The sequence below is a fragment of the Colossoma macropomum genome, unplaced genomic scaffold (genome assembly GCF_904425465.1).
Source record: "Colossoma macropomum unplaced genomic scaffold, Colossoma_macropomum, whole genome shotgun sequence".
NCBI classification, from domain to species: domain Eukaryota; kingdom Metazoa; phylum Chordata; class Actinopteri; order Characiformes; family Serrasalmidae; genus Colossoma; species Colossoma macropomum.
This window is the reverse complement of record NW_023495515.1, coordinates 717,073-741,635: the sequence shown is the minus strand read 5'-3', so window position 1 is coordinate 741,635 and position 24,563 is coordinate 717,073. Positions and strand designations below refer to the sequence as shown.

Genomic DNA, 24,563 nt, shown 5'->3' with positions numbered 1-24,563 from the left:
CCAGCAATCCAGTTGTATCCAACTGTTGTATTACATCTCTGCTTTTAGCCTTCATATTATAAACAAAGGGCTTTCAGTTTACATTGATTTTGAGTATTAAAAATATCTGATATTAAACATGCAATTCAATTTGTAATTAAAAATAAAGCCAGTCTTGCTGTGTATCACAGTTTTAGCACTGAGCATGAATCCAAGAGGACAGACAATCAATGAAAAAACACATCCGCCTTATGATAATTATTTATTTTTACTCATAATAAACAATAGAATGAATCACCATCAAAATTATTGCACTTACAGCTCACAGACACTCCAGACTAATTTCTGAAAAGATAACTACAACTGCACTTTTCAAAATTGCATTTTCAAAATCACTATAAATGCAAAATTTTGCAGGCGCTAGGTAAACTTTTGATCAGAAACGACCCAAATTCATAAAGATATAAAATTTCTGTTAACATTTACATGGCAAACAATGGCACATCTGAGTAGCCCAGGGTCTCCTGAAAATAACAACATATGGCATGTGTGACTGTCACATGTAAATATTTTATAATTGCAATTGTAATTGTAATTGACTCAAAAAATACCAAGAAAATATCCCCCAAATTTTAAGTTTCTAAAGGTTAGTGCCTGGAAATTTGGAAAATACATTCAAATCCATTGTAAAAATGTATTTACCAAATACATTTTTGGGCCATTTTAATACATTGCAAAATATATTTGATAAATGTATTTGGAATATATTTCTCTTCCACATTGGCAGTATCAGCTGATTCTCAAGGTATCACCGTCTATTAAAGGCAATGGAGGCCACTTTCTCAGGGCACTGACATTGAGTTCTAGCAGGTCTGCTTGACTTTTTCTTTCTCTCGCTGTCAGACTGACTCAACCTCTCTCTCCCTGTCGGTGTGGAGTCACGTTGCCCGGGTCTAACAAGTTTCTCTCACCATGTCTTACTCCTAATGAGGTTAAAACTGCTCACTATCCACTCCATTAGTGGAACACAGGCTTCACACACCTCACCTTTTATACCTGCTCATGCAGAGAGAGAGAGAGAGCGAGAGAGTGTAACTATGTGTAATAAAGAGAAGATCATCTGCAGATGTGGGACAGAGAGAAGTTACAGAGTGGGCCAGGTGAACATTCTCAAGAACATACAGAGCAAATCCATTCAAATTCACCCAATCTAGAGCTCCCAACCACAATACAAAGGCCTCGCTCCTTACCCCGCCCCCTCTACCAAGACAGCCAATGAGAGAAGTTGTCATTAGCATACAATATTAACACCAGGTAAATGAGAGGGTACAGCACATAATACAAAAAATAAATTAAGGTTTTATTTATCTGGAAGCTAATTTCTACGTAAAAATTGCCATATAGTATTTCAAAACAACAAATATCCTAATAATGAGTTAATGTCTAATAATAATTACTTATGTTTCTCATACTTATGACTAAATAACTAATAATAATGACTTACTATCTCATAGTAATGAGAACATTTTTTCTCATAATTATAAGATGCTAAATTATTGTTATGAGAAACTTAATCATAATACATAGTCATAATTATAAGATACTAAGTCATAGTTGAGATACTAACTCTATAATTATGACTAAGTCATTCATTTGAGATTCTAACTCATTATTATGAGATACTAAGTCATAATATTAAGTGATAATTATGAGGTAAAATCTCATTATTATGAAGTATAAGTCATGGTTATGAGATAGTAAGACATTATTATGAGATAGTCATAACTATGAGATGCTAACTGATAATTCTGATAAAGATTTGCAATATAATGAGATACTAAGTCATAATTATGAAAAAGTAATTCAAAATTCTGAGATGCTAAGATACTAGTCATTATTATGAAATGCTATTTTATAATTATGAGATAGAATTAAAATATCATGAGATACTGAGTTATAATTGAGATACCTAGTCATGATTATGATACTAAATCAGAATTATGACATAGGTTCTAATTATTATGACAAAATATTTCACAAGCATGACAAAATATATCATTGTTATTAAACAGAGAGCTATAACTAGAAGATATTAACTCATTATTATGAGTAAGTCATAATTATGAGAATGTCAAAATTACGAGATGCCAAGCCATAACTATGAGATACTAAGACAATCATTGTTATGAGATGCTAAGTCAGAATTATGAGATCTAATTTTAGATTATAAGAATTTAATTATTATGATATACTGAGTCATAATTGAGATACTAGGAGATGTTTATTTAGATAGAGTCATAATTGTGAGATGATAAATCAGAATTATGAGAAAGACTCACATTATTATGACAAATTATGTCATAACAATAACCTAGTATCTTATTATTATTAGATAAAAAGCCAAAATTATGAGATATTAACTTATTATTATGAGATAGTAAGTCATATGAACCAGAACTATGAGATAGATTCTCACTATTTTGGAATAAAAAGACCATTTGTGTGGTCAGACACTGATGTTGGACGTGAAGGCCTGGCTCTTTTGCATAATTAGAAAATTCAAGTTATCCTTTACATTTAGTTAAAATTTCACAGTAAATGGACCAACAGAAATGGTCCAAAATTACTTGGAAAAATATTTGGATGCATTCATTTCCATACAAGTTAAGAATGCTTTTTCCTTCTCCTGTAAAGTTCCCATTTTGAAGACGAGAGGTTTTGTTCCGACAGTGAAGTTTTGTAGGAGTAACGTAGCGTTATGAACACTTCACAGCAGTGTTTTTTACATTTATTCATCCTAGTTCTTCTTCGTGAACAAGTATTATGCATATACATTTGGCTTTTGCACTTCTCCATCAAAACCTCCACTGGAGTCACACCGTGAACACGCTTGAATTCTAGAGATCCTCATTTTGCAGCCTTTTAGAAAATCCATCCGGCTGCATATTCAGGGAGGCGACTGGAGCGTTACTAAGAGACTCGGCTCAGTAGCCGCCGCAGACTTATGAAAGACAGGGAGAATGAAGCAGCGAGAGTGAGAGTAGAAAAACGTGAAAGGGAGAGAGACAAAGAGAGAGAGAGAGGGAGGAAAGAGAGAAATCCCAGGGTGCTCAGTCTGTCTAAAAGAGATTGGCAGATGGCTTTAGTTTAATGGTGAAGCCTGATGTGGATCTGTTGGAGAATTGCATTTCGGGCCCAACAAGAGGAAGTTTACATGGGATGAAATGTCAGTGTGAAAAGGTCGGCTTAACTCTAATACGCTCGCTGGTGGGTGCAGGTCAGGTAAAACTAGCCGATCCGACGTGGCAACAGTTGTATTTACATAGTGGTTTAATACAGTCCCACTTTAATCTTCAGCATTTAGTTTAATTTTATTCTACCTCAAGCAGAAGTCTAGCTGGTGAGGTCATACCTGGTGAAAAGTCTTATTTACACAATTTGCCCCAAATGTAGTAGATCAACCAAGACATGTTTGGTGTCTGAAGTTTGCTTCTTAAGTTTCACACTGGAGCTACGTGGCTAATGCAGCGAACAAGCAATGGATGCTTATACCTCAACAACTACCGTCATCATATACTTGATATCATCATATCATTGTTATCCATCAAAATGAATTCATACTGTATCCTAAATCACATTAGCCATGTTTACATGCAGCCTGATAATCCGTTAATAATCCAACTAATAGATCAATCAGAATAGAATATGTTAATTTATACAACTCAATCTGAATAGTCTAGTCCAATTGAGGCCATTCTGAATACAGTTTCTATCCGATTGAACGAGGTGAACAATCCTGTAAATAATCCATTAAATAGAAGAATAATAACCATGTAAACGCCTGTATCTGATTACATGCCCTATCGGAAAGTTTAAGTCCGTTCTGATCATGTGCGTCACGTCATAGCAAAAGTTTATAACGTTCAGCATGGCGGAGCAGAAACTGGTCTGCAGAGGAGACGAAGTTTATGCTCTGATCTTTAAAGGATGGCGGTGGGACGGACGTCCAGCTTATGTGTCTCAGAACACGACGTCTTCCTCTCGGCCTTCTTTAATGAGGACATGTGAAGGACGTTTTTTTGAGTCTGACATCATTTTAAAATAATTAAAAACACAAGCACTGCTCACTGCTGCTCATCTCACTCTGACTGGACTCACATGATGCTGGTTGTCATGGTAACGTCTACACTAAGTGGTCCTCTATGTATGTGCATATTTTTGGATCAGATGACTTATAGTGTGCTTGTAAACTGAGATTCTCCATCAGGTTGTTGAGTAACGTGAGCATGAACACCTCAGTCTTAATCTATATATGGAATATATTCACTCAGATTTGCAAAAATCTGCCCAAACTTAATGAACGATGTAGTTTTAATGAAGTTTTGGGGATATATTTACTGAAAATGATTTGGGTGACTATTGACTTCTAGTGTTTTGTTAGCAACATTGGCCTTGCAACTCCAGCTTAAGACTACAGAAGCAAAATTTGGACCCTCAACAAGTCTTGTCTGATTCATTACATCTAGGATAAGTGGGAAGTTGTGTATATTTGATTTTTTGCCAAACCATGCTATTAACCCCTTACATGGCCAGCAGGCCCAAAGTTTTATTACACACTTCTATAACCTAAGAATAGCTCAGGCTGTTTGCGATGTAGGTATTGTAGTTACTGTACAGTAAGCTTTAGTATGTAATAAGTTGGGATTTTAAGGGCTTAAATGGGTAATTCTGTGAATGACCTATTACCGTTATATGCACCGATATTTGTAACAATATTGTAATAACAGGCTTTCTCAAAGAAACCATAAGTGGGGTACTTTCTTTTGCTTTTTTTCCCACGTCATGAAATCATTTGAACTTGTTATACAAGTATGTTAATAAGACCACTATGACATGTTAACAGGAAACTTTAGAACCTGTCAAAGCTACAAGAGAAATGTATCATTTTGCTGTCTAACTATGCCTAGTCTGGGAGCTGAGCAGCATCACTAGCAGAGAAGCATCCCCTGGAGCAGTGGGGGCTTAAGGGCCTCACCTAAGGGCGCAACCAGTGCTACTCAGTTAGGCCTGGGATTTGAGGCTATGACCTTCTGGTTACTGGCTCACTTCTCCTACCACTAGGCCAGTGTAGCTAGTAGTGCACCAGCCAAAAATGAAGCTTTGCACATGCAACATAAACTGCACTTTACTCTCCTAGTTAGCATGAGTTGCACTGTCCTGTATTGTAGCACACCATACACCACAGGCCAGGTTTGATTTCAGCTAACTGATGATAGGCTGACGCATATTGAAAGACTCAACAATGTGTAAGGTGGTAGTGGATGGAGCTGTTATACTAGCTAAGCTCCTCTTACTCCACTATGCTGCCCTAGTTAGCACTAAAAGTTGGGATAATGGTGCATTTGACTAGATATCATAACTCGGACTTTCAAAACTCACACAAAACAACCTGCCAACTGGGAATTTTTGCACGGAAAAATGGGATGGTGTTCACAATTCCGCATATGACATCACTGGTACAAGGCTACATAGTAAAAAGTACTACTTCTCCACTTTAATTGAAATTTGGTTTATATCAATCAACATACAGACACTGTAGCTGGCTGAAGCTCTAACACTGACCATAAAGTTTGCTGTTTTGAGAAGATGATGCATCATGAACGTGAAAGTTGTTGCTTGTATAGCTCAAATATGACTAGCTTGTTGCTAACGATACTTGCTTGTTTAGCTTATTGAGTGACTTAGACGTGTTTCAATGCTAAGTTTCAGTCACAAGTTTAGGGGTACTTTAAATGCCAACTACAGTGAACTATATTGTACAGAAGTTTGTTCTCCATTCATGCTTTTCTCCTTTCAATGTTCAGATGCTTTCAAGGACTTTTCAGCATTTCATAGGAAAGCATTCATTGCCAGACTTGTCAAGGTGACCACACTCACACAATGAATGAGTATGTGAAAGTCTTGCTGTAAAACATTATGGACAATGTGTAGCTTTGTTTAAATGCGTTTCCAGCAACGACGCGGCTATCATTCATTCCAGTTTGTTCTCATAGAAGGAACCTCGTCAATATGGGGCTTCCTTCTGATGGATGAGCGGAGGGTAATGAAATTAGCTCTTATTCACCGAAGTGTTTCGTTCTGAGGCTCAGGAACAAAGGAGGCCTTTTTTTCAGCTAGCAGGAAATGTGGAGCTTCTTGTATTTTTGTATGGATTCTATATACCAGCTCTTTGCTTGATATGCACAGCCTTTGCACATTGAACATGTTCATGTGGGCCCCACATGGGTTAACGATGGGCTAGCAATAGGGCAACCCGGTTGGGGCTGCAAAGATTGGTCCATCAGCTTCATGTGAGCCCTATGTGTGTTAGCCCTAACAGGACCAAGCTGGGCTGTAAGTGTGGCCCAGGTGAGCCATCATCTATTGGTCCCACATTGGCCCCTTATTCTGTTCCCTTATGTGGGATGATGATGGGCCCAAGGTGGGCTGCAAGATGAGTACATAGGATATCTCAAATATGACCAATGTAGGACCCCACTTTGATACGAATGGGTAGCTTAAGTGGAGCCTAACTGGGGCCCATGACTGTAGCCTAACTGGGGCCCAGAGCTGTAACCCATTGGGGCCCACAAATGACTGATTGATATGATTTCAATTCAGGGTGCCAAGATGCAATAACGAAACAATTCTCGGTGCATCTTGACACATCACAACTGTTTATTTCTATAGCATAGGCTAGGATTTTTTCCTGTATATGTCACTAAGCTAATAGTGTTAGCTTAGATGAATTAGCTATTGCTAACTTTAGTTAATGCTTTAATGCCTTAAATGGTCAGTTTTTCAAAGTTTTATTGCTCACTTCTATAACCTAAGAATAGCTCAGCTAGTTTGCCTTGAACTCCCGGTAGGTTTGAAAGGGTCAATAAGGTTTTCAGTGTTATTTTAGCACCATGCTAACACTGCTTACCCAGACTGGTTTTAACACTGATTATAGCTTAATACTAGGTATAGCTGAACTCTAGCCTAAATGTGGGCATTTGAAACATGCGACAGATATTCAAGAAACTTATTTTTACTTATTACTACTTTACAGCAAATTCTTCATCGTGGATATTAAGGCCTAATTCTGATTACTAGTGGATTAGCCTATTAGCATTGCTAATGCAGTTGCTAAACAAAGAAGCGTTTTTATATAAGGTATGTTTGCAATGTTTTTGGACGCTTAGCATTTCCTATTTTGTACTGTCGTTGGCTGCAGTTTATTTTACAGTAGGGGAAATGAAGAGCCTATATTTACACCCAACTATGATGTTTTTGCAAATTAATTCAGAATCTTCTTAAGAAAGAAAGCTTGCATGTCTATTTCTGTCCTTTTTTTTTGCATAATTTAAAAACTCTCAGTTAACCTCAGCTGTGAGTTAAAATTTCAAACATATGTGCTCCAAAATTACTTGTAAAAATACTAATTACAGCCAATTTCCATTACGATTAAGAACATTTTTTTCTTTCTCCTGTAAAGTTACCATTTAACATAAAGATATAAAGTTTTGTTATATGCTAGTCCCACTCCCCAAGTCTAACCCCACCCACAACCATTTTCATTGCCTGTTCAAGTCTGTGCTATTCTGCTAAGTGGGTGGGGCAACATCTGGGTGGAGTAACATGTCTAACCCATCCCCAGGTTCATTTTCACTGGCTAAAACCATTGCTGCAGTTGGATAATGACCTAAAAAGGAAGTGATAGAGGATTCAACACTCTGTGAAAACCTATTTTTTTAGTGAATGCAGTGAAGCAATGTGGCTAAGCAGATGTATATTATCTAGCTTAATTTACAGCTTCTTTTGCATGCAATGAGTGTCTAAAAATCTAAAAATGCAAAAACTATGACTTAAACTAACAGCAGCCACAAGCATTGTTTGACTTTGACCAATCATAAACCTGACACACATCAGTCTGCCCACCAATGTAACCCTGCCCCAACCTCCAGGATGCAATAGTTAAGCATTACAGCACTATTATGTAATGTTTAGGAACAACAAATACAATCATCAACATTAGTTCTTGTTAGTATCTCTGTCGAATGTCAACTTACATTATTTCTGTTTAGCAAAAGAGCTACTTTAACCAAAGGGTTAATGACCCAGGAGCAGTCTAACTGAAATTACCTGGCTAATATGACTAGCCTAAGCCTTGCTAACAGCTGCAAACATTGGTTACAGAGGTCATTTCCCCAGGGCCTATGTTACTTTAATGCAGCTGCATGTCAGGATTACTAATGACGTCCTCTATATAGGATAGAACTCCAAAACCCTCCCTTGGGTGGATACGTGTCCACTATAGGCCTTATCTCATTTGACCTTATGCTATGGTGCTGTCTGCATGTTTTATTCAGTCAAATGGCCAAATGACACAAAACTCATCTTTTCCAATATCCCTTTGGTCAGAATGTTCTGAGGCTTACAGCTGCTATCAGCTAGTTAAAATGGAATATTTGCACAGTAAATATGTAGCACTGGGACTCCTGAGTCTATTCTCCCCAACACTGGACACCAGTAATGATGTATTCTGTATATTTATGACCTATGGTGTACTACATAAATCTGCATTTGCCCTTATCTATGCAAATTTTACCCTATAATACATACCATAATTGGAACGTTCAATGGCAGGCAACAGAAGATGCTAAGATTATTTTTGGCACATGTCATGTAGCAGCAAATGGGAATGTATATGATTCTGAGGTGTTAATATATAATATTTAAAGAGTTTAGGGTTTTTTTTTATACTACAACAATTCAATGTTGTGACTTGGAGTACTTTTGACTCTTTAAAAAGGCTAAAATAAGTTATAACTACATTAACAGTGTGTTCTGCCTATATGCAGGGGTTAAATTGGGGATTTTACAGGTGGAGAAAACTATTTTCCCAGGGCTGTCAACAATGCTGAGAACAATATTGGTCAGTGTATATAGATAAATGTTAGTTTTAAAAGGTTCATGTTAGCTATACTTTAACAACCCCCTGGATACAACAGCAACAGCCTAGCAAACTCTTAGCAACCACCTGGGATACCATAGCAATGGCCAAGCAACATCTTAGCATCCACCTGGGTATACCACAGCAATGGCCAAGCAACATCTTAGCAACCACCTGGGATACCACAGCAATGGCCAAGCAACATCTTAGCAACCACCTGGAACACCATAGCAATGGCCTAGCAACATCTTAGGATACCATAGCAATGACCTAGCACCACCTTAGCAATCACCTGGGATACCATAGCAATGGCCACGCAACATCTTAGCAATCACCTGGGATAACATAGCAATGGCCTAGCAACATCTGAGGATACCATAGCAATGACCTAGTGCTACTTTATCAACCACCTGAGACACCATAGCAATGGCCTAGCGCCACCTTAGCAACCACTTGGGATACTATAGCAATGGATTCTTTTAGTATTATATTTTATTTGGAATTTGGCATTTTTAAAAAACTTTATTATATCTATTTTTATGATGTTATGATTAATATTCAGACACATCCTGGATATTTAGATTACATTTTATTGCCATAGTTGTCTTTTGGTATCGTGCACTCGGCATTGGTGTCAGTAAAACTCTGGTATTATGACAACCCTGTATATCTGTGTGCCTCAGCTTTGTGAGGCTTTTCACATGAACACACAAGCGCCTGGACAGAGGGATGAAGGGAGAGAGAGGAAAAGGAGAGAGAGAGGGATACACAAACAGAGACGAGCGCAGCTTTGATAAAACGAGGCAGGCACTTCTGCAAACAAGAATGTAGCTGGCTCGTGCCGTGCTGACCGCAGAATTATCTCACTGGACCAGGTGTATGTGCGTGTGTGTGTGTGTGAACGTGTGTGTTGTTGGCCCAGGTGTGGGTACACACTGCTGGCAGCGTGCCGCCTGCTCGTTTCCACGGATACTGCAGGTAGCAGGTGGGCTGGGATGTAAAGCTCAGCGCTCACTAAGGGGATAAATATAGTCTAACCTAACACTGTCACACAAATACACACTCACACACTTACATACACTCACACACACACTTGAATACACACACACTATTGTCAGTGACACTGTATTTGTTTAGAAGCCCGTTACGATGAAATGTTAGTCGCCTAAGCTGCGCTGTTGGTCTGAAAGATGTCCTAATTAGAAGCTGTTATATTACCAACAATTCAACCTACTGTTGCATTGTTTTATTGTTTTATTACGTATCGTCAGAGTCACGCATCAGCAGTTCAGCCACAATGGAGGGAACTGTAGTCGTACAGCAGTTTCGAGACACACAATGGCATATTTTATTCATAAAACAGCCCAATTTCCTCACTGACTGAATCCATTTCAACACTCAGCATATTTTACATTGTATGGTTTGTATATACAGCACTGTGCAAAAGTCAGAAAGCACAGTTTCCTTTATTCAGTTTCCTGTCGAAGTGGCCAGTAAGTGCAAGGTACTCATTTTTCGGTGGCAGATAGAAAATAGAAAGTTACACAAAAGTCTCAAACACTATCAAAACTATCACTATAGATTTATAATTGACCACTATTTACTTTTGTGCTGCTGTCATACTGGCTGCGTTCACACAGCAGGTAAAAGTGGCCCAAATCTGATCTTTTTCTTCATATGTGACACAGAATTTCTAATTCAGATTTGATTCATATGTGGTGCTGAAATCCGATACGTATCCGATATGTGGCAATGCGACTCAGTCTCACCAGCCAGATCAGAATTCATGCGAATTTTACGTCAATTTAACTCAACATTCGTCATAATTTGGCATTGCTGAGACTCACAAACATTTAGGCTGATATTTCTGTACAAAAATTATTAGAGACGTATCCAAAATGCTCTGTGTTCGAAGAGAATTTGAAAGAAATGACCGAACGCGGCCGCAGGAGAACGAGGCTGCAGCGTCAAAGTGCGGTCAAAACGTCTGAAAACAAAGTTTAAAGAATCTGAGGATGCGAACCAAAGAAGTGACCGCGCCCTTTTTACGGCTCCAACACATTCTGGGTGATGAGCCCAGCTGTCAGTCAGTGAAGCTTCATGATGGCTCCTGTGATGCTGGTGAAGATGAAGCTGATCCTCCGGGAGCGTCTGGCGTTCGTCGGCAGTCGTGATTGTTTACCTCTGGATGAGCCGTGAAGCAGCGCGACGCTCTGTTCTTTTGCACATGTGGCTCAGTTTAGCAGCTGATCTGTTCAGACTGATGTCGCATACAGATCACATTTGAAAGATAATCTGAACAGACAAACAAAAAATCAGATTTGTTGAGAAAATCTAATTTGCACCACTTTTACCTGCTGTGTGAATGTAGCCTATAACTCTTCCATCCTTACACCCAGTGGGAAACAGTTGTGTCCACCCAACAAAGCTGTTCCCAGAGTAGATTCCAATGATGAAGTGCAAAAAATGATTAAAAGATATAGAGAAAATGGGATCCCTAACAACCACCTGCAACGCCTAGTAGATGCCACCAAACCTGTCCCCATCAGATAAACAGTGAGAGTCCACTCTTGTTTCAGATCTGAAAAGATCCACAGGTGTTTCTGTCCATCCTTCCACTGTGAGAAGACGACTCAGCGCTATAGGTCTGAAAGGATGTGTAGCTGTTCAAGAAGAACCTTTATGGAGGGACGAGTCTAAATTTGAGATTTGTAAAGTAACTGAAGAGAGTATGTACGCCAACAAAGCAATGAAAGTTCTTCAAACCTTATCTTTAATCAAGAGTGAAGCATGGTGGTGGATCAGTGCATGTTTGGGGATGCAGAACAACATCTGGAGTTGGTGATTTGTTTCTGATCAAAGGTGTCATGAATGGGAATAAGTAAAGCATTTGATTGGGAAGAAATTAATTCTACAGCGAGATAACGTTCCCAAGCAGACTGCTGAGAAGATTGTACGTGGGTCATTCTCCATTTGGAGGGGAAACCATGTCACAAAGGTTGCAGGGCTTAAAAAGATGCTTAAAATATCAGGCTCAGCTCCAAAAGTCGGTATGTACATTTACACAGCTGACCTAAGATTAAACAACACTTTTCCCTTCTGATTCTCTGATTTTTCTTTTTTTATGCTGTTTCATAGTCGCTCTGCATCTGTAAAGCAGCTCATCACAAAACCAGTTTTCAACCATTTTTAATATAAAACTATATTTTTAAGAGGTTTAACCTAGAAATTTGTATAAAACAGATTCATGTTTAATTTTTATATCATTAATGTTATACTACTTTTAAAAAACGTGTATTTTATTTAAGAAATTCATTCATCACAGAGATTTTGGTCTCTGGTGTTATCAGGACTCTTATATTACATTTTAACACAGTATTTTCAGCTCTATTAAACTGCTTCTTTGGGTCGAGGATCATCAGAGAGGAAGCATCTCAAGGCAGATGAGAAGGCGAGTCACACTGGCTCACTATATTTCATTAATTTATTAATAATTTTGTTTATCAGTCAGCTCATAACGTCTATGTGTCACCGGTGTTATGTGCTTTAATGGCTGGGTAATTAGTATTTTTTTTTTTTTCAAAATAATGGCAAATATCATTTTATCACTGATTTTAAATACACAAAGTCACCTGACCAACAATGAGTCAGCCAATTTACAGAATCCTCAGTTTTAACCAGAATTTCACTGGAGTCACCGTCACTGGTGTTACACCACATTCATACAAGACCAGGGACTGTAAAACATGTTTGGAATTAAGCTCCTTTTTTACATATATGATAACAGGAGATCTTAAGGAACAAATTAAGATTGTTTAGTTTTGAGATGAAAGAAATCGATTTTTTTTTTAAAAAATGTATCCACCTGAATTCCCACTCCAAATGGAGAACGACCCACATATGATACAAAGAAGCTGCTGGACTGCCCCAAATTCCAGACCTCAACACCATTGAATGTGTTTGGAATTATTTGGATCATAAACAGCAGAAAATCCAACCAACTTCTGCGACTAAACTTTGGAGGTGTGGAAAAAAACCCCTGCAGATTTCTTTGGAAAACTGAAAACAGGTGTCCTGAATAGAATAGCAGCTATAATAAAGGTAAAGAGTGGACACACCAAACTGTGAAAACAGTTGATATTATATTTAGTTGTTGAATCTTTGTCCATAAATTTTCTTTTTAAAAACGTTCTACTTTTTTTCGGATGCTGAAAAATGGATAATACTTCCCATTTTGACTGGAAATGAAATAAAACAGGGGTGGCCTCAAACGTTTGACCCTCATGTTTTCATATGTAGAGAATACTGGTCATCAATTTTTATACTGTGTTGTAGAATATTCCAACTAATAGACCATGGTGAGCTCATATTTCCCCCCCTCTCAAAGGCAACAACACCAATAAAAAAGAAAAATGCTAATGTCGCTCATAGCAAACAAAGGCTAGCCGGATCCAATTAGCATGGTAATTTCAGAATGGCTACCACTACGGCCTCCATTTGTGGTCCATTCGCCATTAGCAGTATTAGTATTTCAGAGTAAAGCATCCCTTTGATCAAAAACAGAACCAGCAATGATTCCTCTCTCTTTGAGATCTAATGTAGGGTGTATAGCTTGCTAATACGCGCTAACGTTCCATGCCGTCTATGTATCCAAGGCAACAGTCCGTCGCAATAACTCTGCCTCATGCATAATTGAGCAACATGTAACTGAGCTGCCTGACGCAATATCAGTTATTCCGCCGCTCGCTGCGATCTACGAGCGCATCTGTAATCTTACCTGCCACATGCATGTATCATTCATAGGCTGCTGCTTATTTTGCATGAGACTACAGTGTGAAATGGCCTCTTAAAAGCTGGCAATGTCAGCTTTGTTGTCGCTAAAGAAAGACGCCACAATTGCTAGATGGTCTGAATGGAGAACGGCTCGTTTTGTGCGTTCCTGTCAGAGGAATACTTCACCGAGAAGACAAGCTAATGACGCTAATGACAAATCAAGGCCAGCAGGAACCTGTTAGCGCAGCACAAAGGACGTTCTGAATGGACAACGGCTCGCGGATCCTTATGTGTTTTTCTCTCAAGGGAATAATTCACTCAAAAAAATGCTAATGATGCTAATAACAAATAAAGGCTAGCAGGAATGAGTTAGAATGGTGTAATTCACTCTACGGTGGGGAGACTGAATGGAGAATGTCTCGTTGGTCTTTATGCATTCTCCTTTCCAATGAAAGCTTCACTTAAAATACAAGCTAATGATGCTAATGCCAAATAAAGGCTAGCAGCATGGTGTGATTTGATACAATGAACAGTCTGAATGAAGAATGGTTTCATAAAGAAGCTAATAATGCTAATAATAAATAAAGGCTAGCAGGACCCAGTTAGCGCATCACAGTGGGCAGTTTGGTATAATTAGCAACATAGCTAACACTGCGGCCCACATTTATGCCTTTTGTTTGTTGTTAGCAAAGTTAGTATTTGAAGTAATAAAGTAATTTCATTTTGTTTGTAAAGTTTAGAAATTCTAATCTTCATTTTAATGCCTGATTTGTGTGGTTTGTTGCTTTTCTTGAATAGAAGTTTCACTCAAAAAGAAAATAATAATGCTAATAACAAACAAAGGCTAGCAAGAACCAGTTAGCGCACCACAGTGGGCAGTTTGGTATAATTACCACAATAGCTAGCACTGTGGCCCACATTAGTGCCTTTTGTTTGTTATTCGCAAAGTTAGCATTTGAAGTAATGAAGTAATTTCATGTTTATTAGAAATTTTTTAAATTCCATTTTAATGCTTGACTTGTGTTGTGGCTTGTTGCTTTTCTCAGTGGGGAAAAAAGGTGCTTTGTCTTGTCTGTACACAAGACAAAACACCTTTGTTCCCTCATATTAAATACAATAGATGACCAATATATATTATGCTAAACATACTTAACTGTGCCACTTTTGAATATTTAAATATGTGCTGATATATGTCAATATATTGAAATATATGCACATATGTAGAGGAAACATATGTCGTTGTAAATTTGTAATGTTTACATAGAGACAAAACATGTAAGGGAATGTATCACAGACATGACACATTTTGAAACATGAAAAAATCCCTATGGGAAATAAACAGGTATCAAAATTATTGTGTCACTCTGGTTTTCATGACAAAAAATCACTAAAATAAAAATTTAAAAATAAAAATTTTTAACAGATTTTTTTGTCAATTAATTTAGGAATAGAACAAATAATACATGGACATCAAATCTCTGCAGTTTATTCTTATTTTGAGCTCATTTTCAAGGCCTGTTCCTGGACACTGCAATGGCAGAATGACCCATATGTCGAATAGGATGCCGGGTTGTACGACTGGCATGACGGAAATTGATTGAAATAGATGCAGCAGCACAGAGTGGAATTGCTTTGCTTCCAGCTGAGGCAGCTGTGGAGAAAAACGTTGGATTGACAGTGCTGTGCCCTGCGACGCTCGTCTGTCAGCGAGGGTCAGAAATTATGCCCGTATGGAGGTTTAGCGAATCCACCTGAGTAAACCGAGGACACCGAGCGAGTATTCATGAAAGGATTATGGCCGATTGATGGACTGCCCCTCTGGTTAATCAAATTCTGGTTTGTTTGCACTTCGCCCGGAATCTATTACATGATCAAATACATAAACAAACAAATCGATGAGCATCTTTCTGACTTTGTTTCCATTCTCAGTGCTCATGATGTCAGATCTCGAGGAGCTTGTTTGCCTTCCAAAGTACTCAGATCAAATTTCTTACCAAAAAAAAAATAAAAAAAATAAAATCTTGGATATTTATTAGCGCCAGGCTTCCTTGGCTGGAAAAACGTGCCCAGCTCCTGACACATTTCCGAAGTGGAGAAGCGCGAGGAGCTTAACATATCGCTTTAGAAAAGCTACTCTTATGAATTTTGCATCGGCTGGTTGAATGGTCGAGGGGTGACGCTCCTCTGGAATCGCGCTCGGAATTACAAATTGACATTGAGGCAGCAAGGCGTGGTTTATGCATGAGCGGCTAGTCCGGCCAGGCGAGATGCAGAGAGAGCAGGGGTGGATGGAGAAAATAAGAGAGAGGAGGAGAGGAGATGGAAGAGCTGCTGGCACATCAGTGCAACCACCGGGAGGGTGATGTTACAGTTACAAAGTGGGAAAACGAGAATGAAAGCGAGAGGGAGGACAACAAACAACGTGACTCGTTCGACCTTGACACTTTCGCCTCGCCGCAACTGTAACACGTTGCCTCAAATCCTGCAGAAGGCCACAATTACTGGAACAGTTCAGGAAAATATCTTTCCCTTCACCTCAGTCATACAACCAAGGCTTTATCTGGGATCCTTAGATTAGCTTCTTTTGCTTAGCACTAAATCTGGGATGCTAATGTATCATCTTACCAAATGTGTGTATAAATAATCACACATTTGCATCAAATTTTGATTAAATAATCTTAATTTTACTTGCTTATGTGGTTTCCAGCACTATATGATGTAATATTATTTCTAAAACTGCACAAAAGTACATAAAATACAGTATTAGCAGCCATCTGAATTCCAGCTAGCTGAATTTTGTTTACATCTTGTTTAGTTAGCCTCGAGTAGTAAAGTGGCTAACCACCAAGCGTCACGTTTTATGCAGTAGGTTCCTGAATCAAAGAGCATATCCGCTGGTTCACCATGCTTCCTGGTTCTGCTTCTTCCTTGCTAATGCTACAACATGTAGCTAGCATGAAAATGAATTGATACTGAAGACAATTCATGTAGCCGTCCATCTGGCAGTTGAAGTCTCAAGCTATTCACTGATAGTCCTGTAGTTTGTCTTCTTATTTGATTTTATTTTTACCGTATTCACTATTATCTCGTCCATTTCCGTAGACAAGACTGTATCATGATACTAAGTATGTAATGATGCTAATCACTGGGATATACACCGATCAGGCATAACATCATGAGCACCTCCTTGTTTCTACACTCATTGTCCATTTTATCAGCTCCACTTACTATATAGGTGCACTTTGTAGTTCTACAGTTACAGACTGTAGTCCATCTGTTTCTCTGCATACTTTGTTAGCCCCCTTTTACCCTGTTCTTCAGTGGTCAGGACCCCCATGGACCCTCACAGAGCAGGTACTATTTGCGTGGTGGATCATTCTCAGCCCTGCAGTGACACTGACGTGGTGGTGGTGTGTTAGTGCGTGTTGTGCTGGTACGAGTGGATCAGACACAGCGGTGCTGCTGGAGGCCCCTGTAAATCATCTCAAACTGAAAACAAACTCTTGGATGAAAGTCAGTTGATTCAGGGTTAACAGGGTTAGGATTAGGACCAAGGTTAAAGTTAGGTTTTGGGTGGAGGTTAAATTTTAGGAGCTGGATTTAGAGCTAGGACTGGATTTAGGGTTAGAGAGAATTTGGGTTGAAGTTAAGGTGGTGTTAGATTTAGAATGTTGGCTAGTTTAGGGTTTAAGGTTAAGGTTAGCGCTTGGGAAAATCAAGGTGGATTGAATAGATATTTAGATCAATATGAAGTTAATTGCAAGGTAAAAATCTACAAATCACCTACAGGGGGCCATCCAAACAAAGTTATTCCAGCATTTCTGTTGGTTCACCATGCTTCCTGATCTTTACTTTAGCAATGGTGCTACAAGGCTACTATTATAACATCATGCTAACTGTATGCTTAAATACACTTACCTCAAAATATTAAAAAGACTTGTTTATGTTGTTTCTGGAACTCGGTTGGTTAGCTTCGATTAGTCCTGTGGCGAATCACCAAGCATTATGCTTCTGGTAGTAGGTCTGAGATGCCAAGTAAAAGAGAATTTCAGTTGGTTCTCCATGCATCCTGGTCCTACGCCTTCTTTGCTGATGCTACAATAATTTAGGATAAACATATCCTAATGTAAAAAGGAATGAAGATGAGTAATGTAGCCACTTGCTTTGCAGTTGAAGTCAAGCTACTGGCTAATAGGCCTAGTGATATAGTAGTATATCGCTGTTGTCAGAACAAAACCTTGTATCTCCAAAATGGTAACTTTACAGTAGAAGCCAAAAACCTACTTTACTTTTAATGTAAGTCAATGGAACCAGACTTTTTTCCAAGTCATTTTGAGCCATTTCTTTTGGTCCATTCATCATGAAATTTACGCACAATGTAAAGAGCAATAGATACTTTTAAATTAGGTCAAAAACTGAAAAACGACAAAAAGTAGAACTACTTTTGGATGCTTGCTTGCTGTTAGCACAAGGTTTAAAGATGCCAACTTTTGTGTTTCCACCAAGATATTCCTTGAAATTCATCAGTGGTAAATTTCCGAATGCCACGTCCGCCTCAATTTCTAGAAGCAGCAGCCGCGACACGAAACAATGACACTCTGCACGCAGCCCGTTACCCTGTGCGACCCAAACGCTCCAAACTCTTGTCATAATATGGTTAATTTTTCATCTCTTTCCACTTTGCGTCCTGTACTCCCTCCTGTCGCGGCAGCTACGGGCTGAAATATTGATGACGCAAGATGCTATTGTTGTGACATTGAGATTGATAGCGCCTCGCTCTTGTTTTTTTTTGTCCGTTATCGTGTTGTTTCATTATGATGTTTTCTATTATATTCCCATGTTCGATAAGCGCTGCTTATATAGCTCGGCGCTTAAAAGCGCAGCTGCAATAAGCTTCAGCAAAGCGGAACGGAGTTTTGAATAATTTGCTAGCGTCTTATCGCTCCTCTTCCTTTCTTTTCTCTTCTGTCGCCAGCCAATCTTTCCTATTACCGGAATCACAATCTAGAACCTGGCGTTACTCTATGCCATCATGTGTAATGCAATTAACTCCGCGTTATAACGTGGCAAATAAACCCGAACAAGGCCGGACGCCTACGCGGTAGGGAAAAAATAATAAATGTGGGCTGAATTTGAGGCGGTGAAACCAATAAACGTGACAGTGGCGGTGATGTGCAATAATCTTTCTATCTCTGTCTTGCTTCCAGGTGGTGCTGATCATCAGGATTCCCTGCGAGAACACAGCATGCCTGCTTGAGATGAGTGACACAGGAAGAGCCTTCATCTCGGGTATGTTATAAATACACATACATAGACACTCTGCTCTCCTCGCTGTCTTCCTCACTTTCTCTCCTTCATAGCGGGGGCCATTTTGAGCAGCTCTTCGCTCCCTCGTGTCGCTCTTGACACCTAAGCACTCCGTGGTTTGCAGAAGCCAGAGGCGGCCGGCTGCGTATTGTTGAATCCACACAAAGAGGCAGCCAGCGACACGCTAGTGCAGAACCCATTATTTCTACTTGCTAATTTGCTAGCTAATTAGCCTGATCTGCTTGCTTTGGTCCAGAAGCTTGCTTGGCAACCTGTAGCAGGGGTTATGCAACCTAATACCTTGGAAAAAGGGGAAGGCCAGCTGGGAACGCTGTAGTACCATCATTCTTCCTCTGCATTATTCGAGTTTACTTTAGGCCCGCAGCGTATAATTATTCCTATAATTGCCTAATCTATGAGCTATTGTGTAATTAATTGGCTAATCAAACCACTATGCCCCCTACTGTTTCCACTCTTTGCTTCTATTACAGCCATACAGCCTTAAAGTGCTGTGCAAAAGTCGGAGACCACTCTTCATTTGTTTTGTTTCCAGTCAAAACAAGGGCAGTCAAATTCAGAGACATTCACAACAAAATATAATATCATTTTTCAGTATTTAGCGTGTCCACCCCACTTTTAATAGACCCGCCATTCATTTCAGGGGACTTGCTTTCAGTTCTTCCGCACCTCCAAAGTTCAGTCTTAGAAGTTGGCTGCGTTTTCTGCTTCTCACAATCCAATTAATCTCTAACACTTATCCATCTGGACTTTGAGGTGATCTGTCCATTGTTCTGAGATCTGCAGTTGCAAGTGTTTTTCTTTGTCCATTTTCTCTTATTTTGTCTTTCATATTGTCTATTTTCTTTTCATAATAGTGCCTTTCTGATGCTACACGTCCTTTTCAGACTCATAGCATTTAGAGTTCTCAAAGTAGCAGGATTTTTCCTTCCTTCTTTCAAAATCGGAAGCTTTTAAGTAGTGTTTGTCTGAGTGAAAGTCCACCAGGCCTTGGATGATTCCTAGGAGTTCCATTCTCTCTTCACTTTTAATCATTTTTTGAGCTCCAGTTTTCAAACCCTGGTGCGTAACTAGTCATGTTATGTCTACAGTGGTCCAGTCAATTTATCCTCATACTCTTTTAGCAGAAAGGGTTCTACACGGTACTCAAAAAGAAGGTTCTAACAATAGCAGAACCCATTTTGGTGCATGATCTCAGAATGAGAATGTCTGGGAACAAACTTGAGAAATTTTTGGCTGAATATAGGTGGGAATGTGGACTGGGGTGGAAACTAGTCAACAGCCTTGTGAAGGTGGAGCTCAAATATGAGTCAGTGGTGGGCTTATCAGCATTGTCCAATGGTCAACATGTCTGCTGTTAGCTTAAGGAAGTCAGCATGGCTGAAAATCCTCTCAAACACCTCCATATAAGCTTGAAGATGTGCGTTACATGTGTGTAGAACATGCGTTAAACATTGCTTTACTCAACAGTTAACAGTTTGGTTAAGTAACAATAGAATTTCCTAGCTAGCTTGTTTCAAATGGGTTATGATTGTACAAAACATGTTAAAACAGCACCTACTAGAGAAATTTGGGGTAGGTTGAGGGGGTAGAAGGGGTGTGCCCTTGTTTGCGGTGGATTTTGCTCCTACCCTGAAGCAAGGTTTAACAAGAGAGGTCCCTAGACATGTATTCCAGTTACGAGATCACTTCTGACCCAGCAGGACTAGGTGTTAAATTGAACCAAATACTAGTTCTCCGAGAAAAGATTTTTGGAAATGACTAGTAATTCTACCCCTTCACAGAATGAACCAAAGCTCTCCGACTACCCAGTTTTGGAAATTAGGCTCAGTGACCTGACATTATATTAAACCACAACGCTATGAAGAAGTGAATGTGGTTTTATTGGCGTTGAATAATGTAATACAAGCACAGCCATATTAGCACACACTTTCCAGACCAGCGGGCAGCTTTTGTTCAGTTGAAAAAAGGCAACGTCTGATTTTATTTTGCTAATGTTTTGTGCATTAGCAGGTCTAGTAGTCTGCAAAGCTGTTTTGACTGTGCGGCAGTGGGTAATGAGGTGCTCAGTGGAAAGCTAAGCTACATTTTGTAGCCTCAGAGTCAGCCTGCTGGTTGCCTAATGCATCTCTTACTGCTTCTCTGCTTTTACCTACAGACCTCATTCACACATTCCAGGTTAGCTAATTCGGTGGTCCTGGAGGCCCACTGCTCTGCACATTTTCCTATTTCTCCTCCGCCCAGCATTCCCTGATCTATTTGGTTAGCTGAGAAACAAGCCTTCGCTAAAGTGGGCTTGTTAAAGACAGGGGTGCAAATGTGGGGCTATGCAAGTTATTTCTGATGTTTTGATTGACGTTTGATGGGTAGAACATTACAGAGCTTTACATAACACTGTTTAATGCATAAATGTATTAATATGCTTTGCCAAAAATTGCTATGTGTCATGCTAATTTCTGCAAGTGACCCTGATACTTTCTCCATACTACACTGTTAAAAATGAAGGTCCTGTGCACTTTTTTGTTCATCAAGGTACAAACAATGTAAATGTACCCTCAAAGGTACAACAGTGGATTTAAGGTCTGATTGTGAACCTTAAATAAGTTTTTCCAGGTGAAAAGTTCGTATTTGTACCTTTTCAAAACCGAATGTTTTAAAACAGAACAGTAAAATAAAAGCCTGGAGACGAGATGGGGTGCGTGGAGTCAGTACAGCTTAGAACATATCATTTCAGTGGATTATGGTTCAGTTATGCTCCCTGACTAAAGGTACTGAGATAGACCCTTGAGGGTCCCACCCCAGTGACGAGAGGGGTCCTGCCCCAGTGACAGTTTCATGCCTTTTTTTCTGAGAGTGTATGTTATTGCCAAGCTAGTGGAGATATATTGGTGATATAATATCATTTTCCATCTAAATACAAACATTTTAAAGATGTACCAGACAGGCAAGTATCATATTCTTACTTTGTAAGCTGCAGTATTTCAGTAACTACTACTTTAATCGTCTTTAATTATTGGTGGGTTTGCTGGTTAGCTTTCTGCTGACCTGCTCGGCCTACTGTTGTGAGGGCAGAATATATCCAGTAGCATATAGAGAGTATAACATTTACCAACCAGAACCAGCTCAAGCAAGTTAAAGACAGCCTGTGAACAGCAAGGAATTATGTTCAACTGGCTGTTCATCATCGGTTTGGATTTTATAGTCTTGGATTTCAACAGTAACAGCAAGGCTTTTTTCCAGGAATCACATTGTCTTCTGAAGCTCCACACTTTCTTAAAAGCTTTGTGCTTGTAAGATTGCTGTTCTTACCGTACTTTCATCGTCACTCAGCTGTAGTGATAGTCGTAAATTCCCAGAATGTCTCGGAGACATTTAATTGGACATAAAAAGATAACCAGATTAGTTAAAGAGTGTGCATATTTTGGTAAAAAAGGTAATGAATGACACTTGCCTTCCCTTCCCAAACAGATATTTCAACCATAATCTCCAAGTACAGTGGTCATATGAAAAATAAGTGAATACAGATGACATGATACCACTTATCCTGAAATTGAAACGTTGAGTATACAATATTTCCTCTTTAAAAACTACTACGCATTAAAAAAAGCTTAGATTTAACAAATTAGCTATGAAGCACATCATCATCCATAAGTAGTCTATTGCCTAAAACTACTCAAACACTCCATTATCCCCATGGAAGGAAATACACAGTCATATCACAGTGTGAGGGAGAATTATCTCTGGATAGATTTGTTACAGGGGTTAAATCAGATTCATTGTTTTTTCCCCTCCAATTTCCCATTCAGAACTTTTCTGCTTGTTCCAATATCAATGCCCATATAACATGTAATGAGGTTTATTGATCCTATAAGGGGAGCTTGTCATTTTACCATGTAACTATGCCCACTCTGGGGGGATAAGTGCCTTACCTAAGGGCACAAGCAAGAACCCACAACCTTCTGTTTACTGGCTCCCTTTTCCTACCACTAGGCCAGCAGCCACCCCAGCTCTACAACCATCTCTACTAGCAACTAGATTTTATGTTCTCAGAGAACTTATATACACTCTATCACACATCACACCTACAGGGGTTTTAATGACATCCCATTCTAAATCCATAGGCATTAATATGGAGTTGGTCCCCCTTTGCAGCTATAACAGCTTCCACTTCTGGGAAGCTTCTACAAGATGTTGGAGAGTGTCTGTGGGAATTTCTGCCCATTTATCCAGAAGAGCATTTGTAAGATCAGACGCTGATGCTGGACGAGAGGGCCTGGCTCACAATCTCTGTTCTACTTCATCCCAAAGGTGTATGATGGGGTTGAGGTCAGGGCTCTGTGAGGGCCAGTCAAGTTCTTCCACACCAAACTCACCCAGTCAGGCCTTTATGGAGCTGCTTTGTGCACTGGGGCTCAGTCATGCTGGAACAGGAAAGGTTCTTCCCCAAACTGTTCCCACAAAAGTTGGAAGCGCACAATTGTCCAAAATGTCTTGGTGCTGAAGCGTTAAGATTCCCCTTCACTGGAACTAAGGGTTCTAGATCAACCCCTGAAAAACAACCCCATATCATCATCCCTCCTCCACCAAACTTTAGAGCTGGCACAGTGCAGTCAGGCAGGTAACGTTCTCCTGGCATTCGCCAAACCCAGACTCGTCCATCAGACTGACAGATAGAGAAGTGTGACTCCATCCGAATCTTGGCATTGTGCTTAGTGATGTAAGGCTTGCATGCTGCTGCTCAGCTGTGGAAACCCTGCCATGAAGCTCCTGCTGCTCAATTTTGTACTGATGTTGATGCCAGAGGAGGTTTGAACTGTGCAGTTATTGATCAGCAGAGTGATGGTGACTTTTATGCACTATGCGCCTCAGAACTCGGCAACCCGCTCTGCAACTTTACGTGGTCTGACACCTCATGTCTGAGTTGCCATGGTTCCTAAACACTTCTACTTTTCAATGATACCACTCAGAGATGATCATGGAATTTCTAGGAAAGAAGAAAATTGGTGAACTCTCTTGTTGCACTGATGACATCTTATTACAGTACCACACTCAAATTCAGAGAGCTCTTTAGAATGACCCAATCTTTAACAAATGTTTATAAAGACAGGCTGCATGGCTCGGTGCTTGATTTTATACACCTGTGGCAACAGGACTGAATGACACACATGAATTCAGTGATTAAGAGATGTGTCCCAATACTTTTGTCCATATAGCGTATGTTATGTAGACACAATGTAATTGGTGTGGGTGATTTGATGGACAATATTATCAGTAATAAAAGCTACCCCACAAAAATTATCTCAAAAAGAAGAGAGGACGTGCCACCCCGACCCCTTATGGTTCAGGAAACGGTGAAAGATCTAGTTTACACAGTTTTACAGATGTAGTCAATCAGCCAAAACATATCTGCTGTCTTTTATTTTGCTTCTTTTGTTTAGCGCTGGAGCTATGAGGCTTACGTTGCTTACGAACACTAGAAGTCAATAGTAACCCAAATCTTTTCTGTATA

The 24,563-nt window shown here is 39.4% G+C and overlaps 1 protein-coding gene across 1 annotated transcript in view; it reads left to right on the top strand.

Moving 5' to 3' along the window:
• The window catches only part of lrfn1 (leucine rich repeat and fibronectin type III domain containing 1), a 98,352-nt gene that overhangs the window by 16,179 nt on the left and 57,610 nt on the right, over positions 1 to 24,563 (top strand). The window contains 1 exon segment of the mRNA XM_036562794.1: positions 18,937 to 19,018. The gene's annotated coding sequence lies outside the window, so the exon portion shown is untranslated.